The sequence below is a fragment of the Sturnus vulgaris genome, chromosome 7 (genome assembly GCF_052056855.1).
Source record: "Sturnus vulgaris isolate bStuVul1 chromosome 7, bStuVul1.hap1, whole genome shotgun sequence".
NCBI lineage: Eukaryota > Metazoa > Chordata > Aves > Passeriformes > Sturnidae > Sturnus > Sturnus vulgaris.
In genome coordinates, this window is record NC_142249.1 from 29,297,809 (window position 1) to 29,310,722 (window position 12,914).

General features: G+C 37.9%; 1 long non-coding RNA gene across 1 annotated transcript; it reads left to right on the forward strand.

Moving 5' to 3' along the window:
• The first annotated feature begins 789 nt into the window (after positions 1 to 789).
• Positions 790 to 6,304, forward strand: LOC148223225 (uncharacterized). The gene is made up of 3 exons (XR_015804712.1): positions 790 to 885; positions 2,685 to 2,882; positions 3,732 to 6,304. It is a non-coding gene; the product is annotated as an uncharacterized LOC148223225 (long non-coding RNA).
• The last annotated feature ends 6,610 nt before the right edge of the window (positions 6,305 to 12,914 follow it).

The window sequence follows — 12,914 nt, forward strand, 5'->3', positions numbered from 1 at the left end:
TTTAAAGTAGCCTTTAGGCTGCTTCAGCTTGCGTGGGAACGGGTGGATCAGAAAATCCCAGTTTGCTGCCACCTTTGGTTTCTTTAGTGTCTGTACACAAAACAGTTGAATATGAGCTACTGTGTGGCATTCATCTAAGGAAACTTTTGATTCTTCTGTCAAGATTAACACTAACATGAGGATGCTTTTGTCCTGTGCTTTGTAGATGTTTGCCATATGGATCTAGAAGCAGCATTCAGGTACCTAGATTAGAATGCCTGGTTATTTCAAAGAAATTCCAACCTGTGATCCAAAGGCTGTTGTACAGCTGTGGGGTTAATCACTTAAGTGTCCTTAACTGAATAAATGTTGTTTGTTTGACTTTTAAATTAGAAATATGAAACACCATAGGACCTGGCAGACCAGCAAAAGGTTCTGCAAAATAGTTGTATGTTACTAATTATAATAATTCAAAGTCCTCCTGTAAGAGCTATAATTAAATGTCCTTACAGCTGAGTACGTTCCCTTTTTCATTTTTTTTCTGGACTTTTTTTTAATAGGCTTAGTTTCAATACTGCCTGGGCCAATCCACTACCCTGACTGATCCCTACACTTCAGTGACAGTCACTGCATGTCAAAAGTCTTTCTCAACTGATATGAGAACAAAACATCTTTCAAGGTCTGCACTGTACTTTCTTTGTGGTAAGAATTGCAAAGCTGGGCTCTGAACAATGTCTTTTAGAAAGCTTCCATTCTATTGTGATTCCATTTCCCTGCTAATGTTCTGGATTTGGTGAAGCGACAGTTTCATGTGTTTCATTGCTATAGTAACACTAACAAAGAAGCCATCCTAGTTTAAAGGAATTTAAAGAAACTGAAGGAGATGGTTACAGGAAAGATGAAATTGTAAGTAGATATTAGTAACTTAATTTCTACTTGAAAAAGAAAAATAATATTTTAGAATTTTTCTGAATTCTAAAACATATTTTATTCTTCTTGATTTGTAGTGTTCTGATAATCCATGTTAGAAGTGAAATAGCCATTGTCCTGGGCCCTTTCATAGCATAGGAATCTTTGCTTTGAAATCCTAAAATCACAAATAACAAAAGTGGAACTTAATATCTACTTCTTACCAATGAGGAACTGAGGCACAAACAGATTTAGACTGAGCATTAATCTCCTGAGTTTGTTTATCCACAAGTCTATAATTTTACTCAATAGTAGTGTGAGAAAAAGATCATAGATATTTATGCAAACAGATGTAAAGGAAAAGCTCCTTTTCAATTTTTAATATTTCTTGTGAAATTTAAAGAGTGCATAGCTCTTGAAGAGTGCTGTCACTGCTACCAATAACTTGCCTTCTTGGTAATTGCTGGTGAAGACAACAGTTCATTAAATAGTACTCAGAGAAGTACAAGGTAGGAGTACAGCTCTCTCCCACCACTTCTTTGAGGGCTCTTATGTGTAATTTGTCTAGACTTGCTCAATTAGATGTTGTCTAACATCCCCCTCAGTTTCAAATAGACTTCAAAATACTTTATCACTTATGCAATACAAACACGACTCTTCAGCTTTGCTCAAGTACAGACAACTTTTGCCTTTTCTTTTCCTTATTAGTACTATTATATTTTCCAGCTGTTAGAAACTAGCAGTTTTGTGGACTTTGAATAAATTTACTTCTCCAAAGAACAATTCCTTCAAGTAGTCTTAGATACATAGGATGATGTGAATGTCTTCTACTACTCCTCTGAGTATAAAGGCAACTTACTTGGTTACTTAGTTTGGGGAGTTTTCTGAAGGCTGAAGTTAATAACTCACATCTAGTCACTCCATCTGCTGAGATCAGATTCTAATGCTTGAAGAATTACTTGTGTCTTTTTCTAATGCACAAGATCTGATTTCTTATTTTTCTACCCAAAATATATGTACTTCAGGATGAAGAATTAAAGACCATTGTTACAATCTTTCTAAAGACAGAAAAAAACAAAGAGCTTTCATAACAATCAAGGATGTGTACTCCTTCCACTGAAACGTTTGGGGGGTTCTAACATTTTCTTTGTGTCCTGCTTGTGCTTTTGGTTTGCTTTTGGTTTTTAATAGAAAGTGGCTTGTATCCTCAGCTTGATAGGTGTTTTGAAAGTTGGAAATGAGAATTCCTAAAAAACTGTGAAACCTGGATTGTAAGATAAAGAATGTTAAAGATTTATAATTTTACACAATGTTACTGCTGATAAACCAATCTGATAGTATTTTTTAGCCTGACACATCCTCACAAGACAATATTACTTACAGTAGACACACAACTTATCAAGAAGAAAAGAAAATAACTTTAGTCGTACAATATTGAGATGAAGATATAACAAGCCAACAGAACAGGAAGTATGAGAAAAGCCTTCCTATTCAACTTTAAATGTTGATTTTTTCAAATAAGAGAGGAACTTGGAAATTAATCTGAAAATAAATGGGATCATAATAATAAGTTTATCTTATTCAGCTTTCATGTCTCACTATAATGTGCAGTGCCTTCAGCAGATAAGTAGGGTAGTATTTATCCTAAATGCAATTCAGGTTTATCATGAGAACAGATTGCTTTGCCTTATATCCTTTCCAGCCAGCTTCATGGTGGTGAAGATAAATCAGCTCATAATATCAGCGCCAAAGGATTTTCCTTCCCTCCATTTTATTGACAAATATTTTTTTTACAGGACAGACCAACGTGTGAAATCAATCCACACACATGACAATCCCTCATGTAATGACAGGAGGATGAGCAACAGCCATTAATCTCTCCTTGTCACAGCCAAGGGCTATGCAAAACGATTTTAGAAAGGAAAAAGAAATGCCAGCAGGTCTGGAGAAAGAAGGGGGTCAAATCTACCTCAAATGAATACAGCAGACAAAAGGTTGGATGTTATCTCACCTGTGTGAGTTGTGTTGAAATTGTTGCAGTTAATTAGATTACTTCAATCCAGAATCCATAGCAATGTATTTATATGAGACCGACTGAGTTATAATGTCCTATCTCAGTCAAATACACTCCCTGCAGTGAAGTCAATTCCAATTTATAAGGGCAGTGCAAAATGTGTTACAGAAGTTTTCTTCTTGAATATTTATTTTCTTCATCACAATCTCACTTCTTGTTTAATATTTACTTCATATTTATGTAGTTTTCTAATGAACACACCAGGGATGACTGTCCTACTCGTAGAAAACAGCTTTGTAAGGAAAACTTAAAATCTGGGGAATGAGAAAAATTATTTTTTTCTGGCTTTGCCTTTCTCAATGTTATCAACCATGCTGTATCCTTAAGGAAACAACATTCCCTTTGAGAGGTAAGCTTTTTTGATCATGTTGAGGATAGGGCTGATAGGCAATAAGTGAAGGTTAAAATTTGCATTATGGTCACCCAGACAGCCCTTGTGGAAATGCCCTTCACAAGAGAAGCTGAGATTGTTTCTGCATCTTCTCACACGTGCTCTCCTGCATTCATATGCACGTGAATGGTAGGAAGCTATTCTGTATTAGCAAGAGCAGAACACACTCTTTGGAGTCCATTAGGACACAGTCGAGGCATTGAATACAGCAAGGCTTTTCAGTTTTGAGGTGAAACATAATAGGAACAATTTCCCCCACCAATAGTTTAGTAATAGCAGACATTGATAGAAAAATTGCAATTGAAACCATATTAGCAGATTACCTTACTGCAAAATCTGACAGGAGACCTGATATTGCTTTTTGCAACTGCCCTCAAGACCAGAAGAGGAAAACAGGAAAACGTATGGATGAGACATTGAAGAGGCAACCCGGCTAAAAGAAGAATGAAATGAGCAGAAACAGCAATGAACTGTCACATCCAGAGTGTAAGTGATGGACTCAAAAGCAGGAGGAAGATTAGAAAAGTCAGGGCTGGAATAAGTTTCTCTGAGATCTGTTCAGGATAAGGCCATTACATATGTTTAGCTTCTTCGTTTAAGTTGATGCTGTGATCTTCAAAAATTTCTTTGTAGAAGTCTGCTTAGTTCTGAATAAGCTAAATCTAAACCAAACAATGACAACGAGGTTAATGAAGTTATCATCAAGTTATAATTAACAAGCAGGGAGTAATACTGTGCTGCAGTGTTTGGATATATCATATCCATAAGAGACAAGCTGAAACTTCATTATTTACTGAAACTTTCAAAATTCCTGGTCTTTACCAGCAGAGTTTTAATGTTATTCATTCCTGCTTTGTAAACATTTTATCATTTCCAGGTGCAAGAATTTACTTTCTAGCACATTTAAGAGTAGACAAAAGGCATACATATCTTTTTATCTGTAAATCCCCCAGGAGTTATAGCTTAAATTAAAGAATCCAAATATTGATTGAAGCATTAAATGCAAAAATAAATGTGGCAGATCTATGCAGAGATGTCAAATGCCTTCAAACCGCAGCTCTCAGTAACACTGTCAAGTAAATCTTTTTCACAGTTTAGAGTTTAAGAGCTCTTTATAAACTTGAAAATACTTCTCCTTTATTACACTGAAGTGCTTTAGATGGCCTCTGTACTTTGTGAATTTTTAAAGTAATGTACAGAATGTCTATTATGGTTTGTATTGCCTTAACAAATGGAGGAAATTGGATATTAAAGAAGAAGCAAGTAAGGTAACTGCCCCATTCAGAGTTTCTGAGGAAATTATGATTTATTCCTTTGTTTCTCACCATTCATCATCAACACTCACCCTTGAAGGGTCCAGTCCTTCAGAGGTTTAAATCAGCAAATCTCCATAAGATTCAGTGCAGTTATGCTAATTTACAGCATGATCTGTTCCCTTACTTTTTATTTCTCCGAGTGTATGAAGCACCTAGGAATGCTGGCAATACTTTGCCGTGACTCATTATTCATCATTTATCTACACTGAACTGTCTTTTTCATCTATTAGTCTTTAAATATTCTAAGCCTTTCCTTATCTACCCACGCTTTTCTTGCTATTTACCTTTCCTCTCACATCAGCAACTACCTCTGTCATCTTGTTATCCATATTCTAATTTTCCAGACCAAATCTCTACACTGGTATTACAAGTGTTCCAGATGCTTAACACACAAAAAAATCAAATTAATTTTCTTATTAGCAAAAAATTGGATTTTTATAAGCCTAATTTTTCTGCCCTATTAAAATGCTGCTGCTCCAGCATCCAAGTTCCTTCTGTTAAACAAAGGTTATGTCACTCCTAGGAAATGCCACTACAGTGAGAAATGTAACCTCACTAGTCTAGTACTGTTTTTGATAGGGACCAGTACCTTTTAGTTCAAAGAAAAAGATTATGTCTGCAAGGTAGAAAGGTCTATGTCCAGAAGGAGAGTCTTCAAATATTTTCTGACTGGGTAGTGCTTTTTGTCTTTTTGCGCTCCATTAACTGGAGATAAAGCAGCAGTGTTTGTGCAGAATGAGCAATCCATTTCCACACGTTCTGTAAGCCTTAAGGCACCAGCCAAGGAATAGAGTCCAGCCTAAACCCCACCTTGCAGGCAGAGCAGAATGAAGCAGAATGAAGCAGAATGAAGGTGATGCAAAGAGAGGGATGGAGGCACATGCTCAGGTAAACGAGCCCCAGCAGCTGGGAAATTCTGCGGGGAGCAAACAGGCCAGCACTGCAGCACAACAGGGATAACAGTCAGAGCCCAGGCTCCTGCCCCCTGCTCAAAGAGCCAGGTTTTGAGAACTTTTCCTGCTCTTCATGTGTAATAGACTCTGGATTAATCTGACTTTAGTCTGCCACATAAAGCCATCTTACCTAAATGCTCTGCAGCATTTCTTTTTGGTGACATGTAGTGATACCTGTTTTTTACTCCTCAGAGTGTGGATCCATTGAGAGGAATCCAATGGTACCTGAACAGGGGTAACCTCTGTCATGTCCCTTCATGGCCAGCACACCCCAGCAGTCCTCTTGCACTGTACACCACTACAATGGCTACTTTTCCTAATCCAGCATTTGTCTCTTCACATTCCTCAAACTCAGGGGGTCAAACTCAGTGTGTACATCCAGGGACATCAGGCTAAGATGCTTTCCAGAGCTTATTTCCAGTGATTTTTGCAGCTGAATAATGTTTTCTGGTTTATGTCCTAGCCAGTGGAGCTTCCTTATCTTCCAGATTACAGACTCTTTTGTTGCAAAAGTCGCATTTGCCAGAGTAGGAATTATTGTCTCCCTGAAATGGCAAAAAGCCAAATTGGCAAAAAGCCAAATTTCATTACTCTTGTACTTCAGTTCCTGTGCAAGAATTAATTTTCCAATAAAGTAAAAATTTTATTTTTATTTTTTTTTCTTTTCTTTTTTTTTTTTTAATGGAGCCCAGCCCAACATACGAGAGCATGGTCAGAAAAAACCTTCCATACCAAAGGGATGTGCAAGGGTAGCATGGGTAGCACAGAGACACGGCACACTTGGATGCATGGATGGCCAGCCAAGTGTTTCTCTGAGATGGGTCTTGGGATGTGTACCCAGTCTTTTGCAGTTTTCCATGGAAGGAAAGTTATTATCTAAGCAAGACTTTTCAATATAACAATTTTATCTTTGAATGTCTAAATTCTACCTCAGTTCCACTTGGAAAGTCATAATCCTAAGGGCTGGTCATAAACCATGATATTATATTTCAGTTTGAAAGTACAATGAGCTTTGCAAACATTTGCCACTTTTCAGAATAATAAGGCTACAGTTGTAGCATATGTAAAAAAGACCATAATGTAACATTATTTTAAGAGTTCCCTTTCCTGTAATGAAACTGAATTAAACTCATCAGCACCTATTCATTGACAAAGAAAAATAAACAAAGACAATACAGCTTTAGCCCATTTAGTCTCAATTTCTCCTCTGTCTGCCACTTATGCAACACTAAAAGATTGATCCGATGCCTGTTAAAGTCAATGACAAATCTGAAACTGATTTTGAATAAAGCAAAACTGGGTCCAAAAGTTCTCAGAGGTTTCTTCTGCCCAGGTGAGCAAGTGCACTCCGCTTGAAGTGCTGCCAGCACACGAGGCACTGCTCAAACACTAACCATGGAGCTTGTTAATGAGTGCTCTCCTCCGAGTGACAGAGACACCATCCTCTCTGCAAGGCAGCCAATCTGAAATGACAGCATGAGCAGAGGCTTGCTGTGTCCATTGTGTTCTCTTTGCTGTAACATTTCCTAATTATTTGCATAAGCAAAATGCTCCCTCTGGCTGTCCACTGACAGAGGAATGTGTATCTGTCCTTCACTACTCCAATCAGAGCACTTGGATGTGCATTCAGCTATCAGAAACTTCCAGGAGGGACTATCCACATGCTAAACCCCAGATATATAGATTAGACGTGGATGATGTCTAAGACTGACACATGAGGAATACTAGAATGTATTTGTAATAATAGTAATGTTTTATTTTACAGTATACATATACATATATACTTTTTATATACAGAGGTATATAAAAAGTAAAGCATTGGAAAATACTGAGGTTGATCCCCTTCTTGCTATGCTGGAATTTTGTCATAGTGGGAGCAATACATGGAACTAAGCTTTCTTTTTCTCTAAAGTTAAATACTATTTTTTTGTTCCTATAATTATGTGGGATATTTCCACCAGGCAAAGCAATCTAAACTCGTGTTTGGAGTCTGTATAGAGAAAATATTACATTTGACTTCAGTACTTGAAACCTTACAGAACACCATGGAAGAGCTGACAACATGACAAGTACTGACTGGAAGGGCAGAGCACCAGAGCCTTCCACAGAAACTGCAGGAAAACTTAGAACTTATCACTGAGAAAAGAGACATGGAAAAATAATAATGTGGAATGCCCGTGAGAAATTTCTTATGGTACTTCTGAAACAAAGCAACACTGATGTTTCTGTCGCCAGGGAATATGTTAGTCCTGGTGTCTGGAAGCACATCCACAGGAGTAGTCACCCTCCACAACCCAAATGCCAGTAACAGAACCTGCTAAAATTCCCTCTGGTGAGCAGCACCTTTCTCCACAACAGAGTAATTTGCAAAGTGCTGTATAACCTGCTTTTAGCTATTCCAAGCAGTTTCCAGTGCAGTATTTCATGTGAAGAGTACAATGCACCATAATAGGAAGGACAGCTGTAGCAGTCATCTTGTAGCAGCTCAAAGGTGAAGTTTAGAAGGCAGGTCTGGATTCTTGCTCAGCAGTGGAAGCAAGTTCCATTTTTTGCCTTGTTAGTCAGTCTATGAACAATCACTGCAGCTAGTAAAACACCAGCTGGAGGAAAGAATACCTGTGCAATAATGATTGAGAGGACAAGAAGTGCACTAAGATAAATTCTGCACAGAATCAATACTGGCAGTGTTCAACTGTACCAGAGAAGGGAAAAGAAGAATTTGAGAACCACCTGCTGCATATCTTACACAGAAACCAGTGCTCTGAAAGTAAGGGTGAATCAATATCAGTGTGCATCCTTATGAGTGAACAAGGGTTCATATTTTTGTTGTCAGGAAAATTCCTTGGATGGGTAAACCTGTGGAATTGGAAGCATTACTGAGAAAAATGTGAGTTGTGAAAGACAAGATAGAATCATAAATTAAACAAGAGATTCTAGAAATAAATGTGCCTTCAAAGCTGCCACTATGACTAATTCAGCATTATAAGTACACAACGCAAAGCCTGTCTTTATTAGAACCTGGCATCATAAACCAGCAGGAATTTTAGTTGCAATAAAAAAAAAAAAAAAAAAAAAGCAGAGGGCATGCAGTGAATTTTAAAATCCAGAGTACAGTATGGGACTGATCCGAGGCAGAGGCATTGGCAGGATTCCCTGACCAACAACTGAAGCTGGCAGAAGAAGCATTTGATGCCTCTCAGCAGTTGTGTGCAGCAACAGGTGGAGCAGGGAGGAAGAGCAGGCTTTTGAACAGCATTCAAGGTGTCCACGCTGGGCTCTGCTTCTGGCTGCATCCCAGCAGGCATCTCCCTCTCAGTGCCCTTTCCCTTGGCACTGCTGCAATATCAAAGCCATCTTCTGTCTGCCTCTCCCAGGTTCTGCTGCTGGAGCTTTGGAAGTCACTCAGCACAGCAGAGTGCTGAACTCACCTGGGCCTCCAAGGAAACTTGTAGGACTCTGGAGTCAGAGGTTGCTCAGTGGTTTTGTTTTAGAACAAATCAATTATGAAGGCAATATATTTACCCATTTCTGTCCGAAATGGAGTGGAAAAAAAGAAATGAATGAATCAGGCACAAAAATGTTACAGAATTGGATGTATTGTTTCCTCATGTCCTGTGGATTCTCTCTGCTTTGAAATTTGTAAAATAACTGGCATAATCAAATACCATAAATACTCAGCACACACACATATTAAAGCATAGAATCACAGAACACATTGCACAGAAAAAGCCCTCAATATCTGGATATTTTAACCTTTCTTCTCGTTAAGTGGTACTGGGCAAAACTCAACAAAATCAAACTACCTCCCCATCTAAACAACTCAAGTCAGCAACATTTGCTAGAAATCAATGCAAATTTTCTGATCAGTCCTACTCCCTGATGTTCTAGCAGTGTTTTAAAATTCTTTAGAGACTTAAGGGGACAGGTTGTGGGTTTGGGTATTTGTGTCAGGGTTTTGTGTTTTTCTTTACTAAGATACTGTGTGACAAAAAAAAAAATAAAGAGCGTGGGAAGTTCTAATGTTACTCTCTGACTGGCTTCACTGCAGGCTGAGTTTTCAAGTGAATATTCATTAATTTTAATATTCCTGTAGCAGCGTCCCTCAAAAAGGACTTTAGTGATATGACACTGGACAGCACAAAGCCTGTTGAATTAACACACCTGTGGGTCTATGAATTTGCTCTCTTCACTAGGTACTGGTTGGTTGCTTCAGGACAGAGACATGCAGGTTTCTTCCAATTTGTTTGGTTTCTCTCTGAAGACATTTTAAATTATTCTTACCTTCAACCCCCAATGGAATTCAGACAATGGTCTCCAGCTCCTCACCTTCTGTGATAGTAATGTCTTCTTGCAGCTCCTGGTCCCCAGCTTCTCTCTTGGGATTGTCAACAGGCTCTTCTAGAAATGCAATGAATGTTCTGAGTGGAGCTCACAGTATGGAAACACTGAACTGTCCTTATGTCATCTGTCAATGTATGGCTGACCAACAAATTGCTGGTTCCAAAGTGGCCAATGAAACAGCTGCTGCCACAGCAATCAATGTTCATTTTGAGCCAGTTCAAACCGGTTCAGACCAGACTCAGACAGTTCGAACCAGATCTGACTGGTTCAAACCAAATCCAACTGATTCAAACTGGTTCAAAACAGTTTTATTGGTTCAAAACTGTTTTGACTGGCTCAAAACAGTTCCAACCAATTCAAACTGGATGAAAACACTTCAAACGGGTTCAGACCAGTTCAACCAGTTCAAACTGGATCCAACTGGTTCCTACAGCTTCAAAGCAAATCCAACCAGTTCTGACCTGCTCAGACTGGTTCCAAACTGGACCTAAAAAGTTAAAATTGAACCTGTTTCTGACAGGTTTAAAATGGCAGTTTTGACTGATTCAAAACACTTACAACTGGTTCCAACTGGTTTCAACCAGTTCAAACCATGCAGAACCACTTGCAACTGCTGTGAACTGGTCCAGTCTTCTTTCAACTGGCAGGAGCTAGACAAATCTGGTTTGAACCAGTCCCAACCAGTTCAAACTGAACCCAGATTAGTTCAAAATGGACCTGACCAGTTCAAACCAGAACCAACCAGTGGTTTAAAAGGAATAATTTCATGCATGGTGCCATGACATTGATGTAATCAAGTGACATTGGCACTTCAATTTGCTGGCAGATATTTCTAGGCCAAGAGTTCACTGCATGTCACTCCTTTGGAGTTCCAGCCAAAACCTAACAGAATCTCATGTAACAGTGAGTGTTCGAAGATATCCATGAATTAAACATTCATAGGCATGAATGGATCAATGTCATCTTAGTCATCAATTTATCAGTAATTAAATATTAAAATAAGCAAAATAGATGGTTTCTAATAGAAGTTTAATTGGTCATTCAGTGTAAAAAATTATGTTAGAAATGTAAATAAGATACTCTTTTGCATTCTCCCATGACTAATTGGATATTCCAAATTTCATTACCACTGTGCAATATGTATTGATATTAGCCATGACATAAACATCTTTAATATCAAGAATGCATTGTTGTATTTGCCATAGAATGACGGAACAAGACAACTTGTCATATAATGCCTGAACACAATTCCCCCTCGATGTCTTCTCTTTGCAGAAAACTTATCATTGCTGGTAATGCATGGTATTAGATTTTTGAGCTTGTCTAGCCAATGTTGTAGTCAATGTGATGCTCAGTAAAGAATTCTTTGTGAGCCAAACAACAGACATGTAGAGACAAGCAGCTGGCTTAAGGGGACTAAAATAACCCCGTGCACCATCTCACACTGTTAACAGTGTCAAAAGATGTCACAGTCCAATTAGTGGAAAATTCTACTTTGTGGAGGCACACACATTTCCACTAAATAACTTCTCACTAACCTCATAGCAAACACAAAATTTGGTTTTGGCCTTCTAATTTCTGCTGGTCAGCAGCACATCCACCTCTTCTCTAGAGGTGGTGCTGTCTTCAACACAGGCTTTGCTTCTTTGGTTCTAGTTACTAATACCTATTGGAGATTCAAATAATTCACCTCTTTCTGCTCTGGAACCTGTGAATTATTCTTTGCTTTATTTAATTCACCTGGAAACCTCTTTCTGTCTAAGCATTGTGCATCAGGAAAGATAAACTTTTGCAACATTTGAAGTCTCTTTAAATTCCATTACTGCTTTCCAAATTTCTCTGGAATAATTCCACACAAGCAGCAAAAAGTGAAAACATCTGCTCTGCTTCATCACTTCTTCCAAGCAGCAAATAAACTGCAAGTAGATTTCCTATCCACAGAAAACACATTTCCAAGGTAGCATAAGGAGTGTTTTAAGAACATCATCTAATTCTGCAGCAAAAACCTTTCATCAATCTGTTCCTTGGGGCACATATGAAGATTTTATTAAGTAATGTTTTAGCTCAGTTTTCAAGGTGGGATCTGATTGAAGATCTGTCTGGATTTCCCAAAGATTCTTGCAACTCTGATATGTTTGACTTTTCTTAATGACCAACTCTACAAATATGAAATGCAATAAAATGCAATAGCTTCACATCACTGCTACTTGTACTTTTCCTGTTGTTTTCTCATCCATCTTATATTTTTTCTCACACAATGGCCACTGAAGACATAATTGTGCATCCATACTGTGCCAGACTTAAGCAATTAATAATGCAATTCACTTCTTTTTTCCCCCACAACTAATATTTTTTGGCTGTGGAGAAATGTCTCAACCCCCTAACCACATCCATTCGAGCTTAGTTATTCTTAAGCATGAAAACAATCATATTGTAATCAATCTGATTATTCATCTGTTTTTAATTAACTGCCTAAGTGATTGCAAGATATGGGTCTTTGCATGTAAATCCTTCTCTCTGCCTGTAAAAATAATGAAAATAATAGAGTTGCTGAGTATCACAACTACTGAATTTGTCTCAGCTGTTTAAATAGTAGCCAGCATTGAGTCAGGAAATAAGTGCATATACAGAAAAACCTATGTCAGCAAAACAATGGTACCTTGATCTACACAGAGTGCTATTGTAATTGAAAAATGATCCCTTATAATTCTGTGGGTTTAACATCATAGCCTCATAACACTGTATTTTATAATACCTTTAGCTTCAAAAATAAGATATTTTTTCAGTGATTTTGTTGTTGGGGTTTCAAAACTCCTTTTCATTAGTCATTGATGTTACTACAAACCAGTCTGTGGTACTGTGAATGGTCCAGCAGCGGCATCCTAGTGAATATCTACCCGTGCTTTAATGGATTGAATATAATATGAAAAATAGAATGCAATGGTATAAAT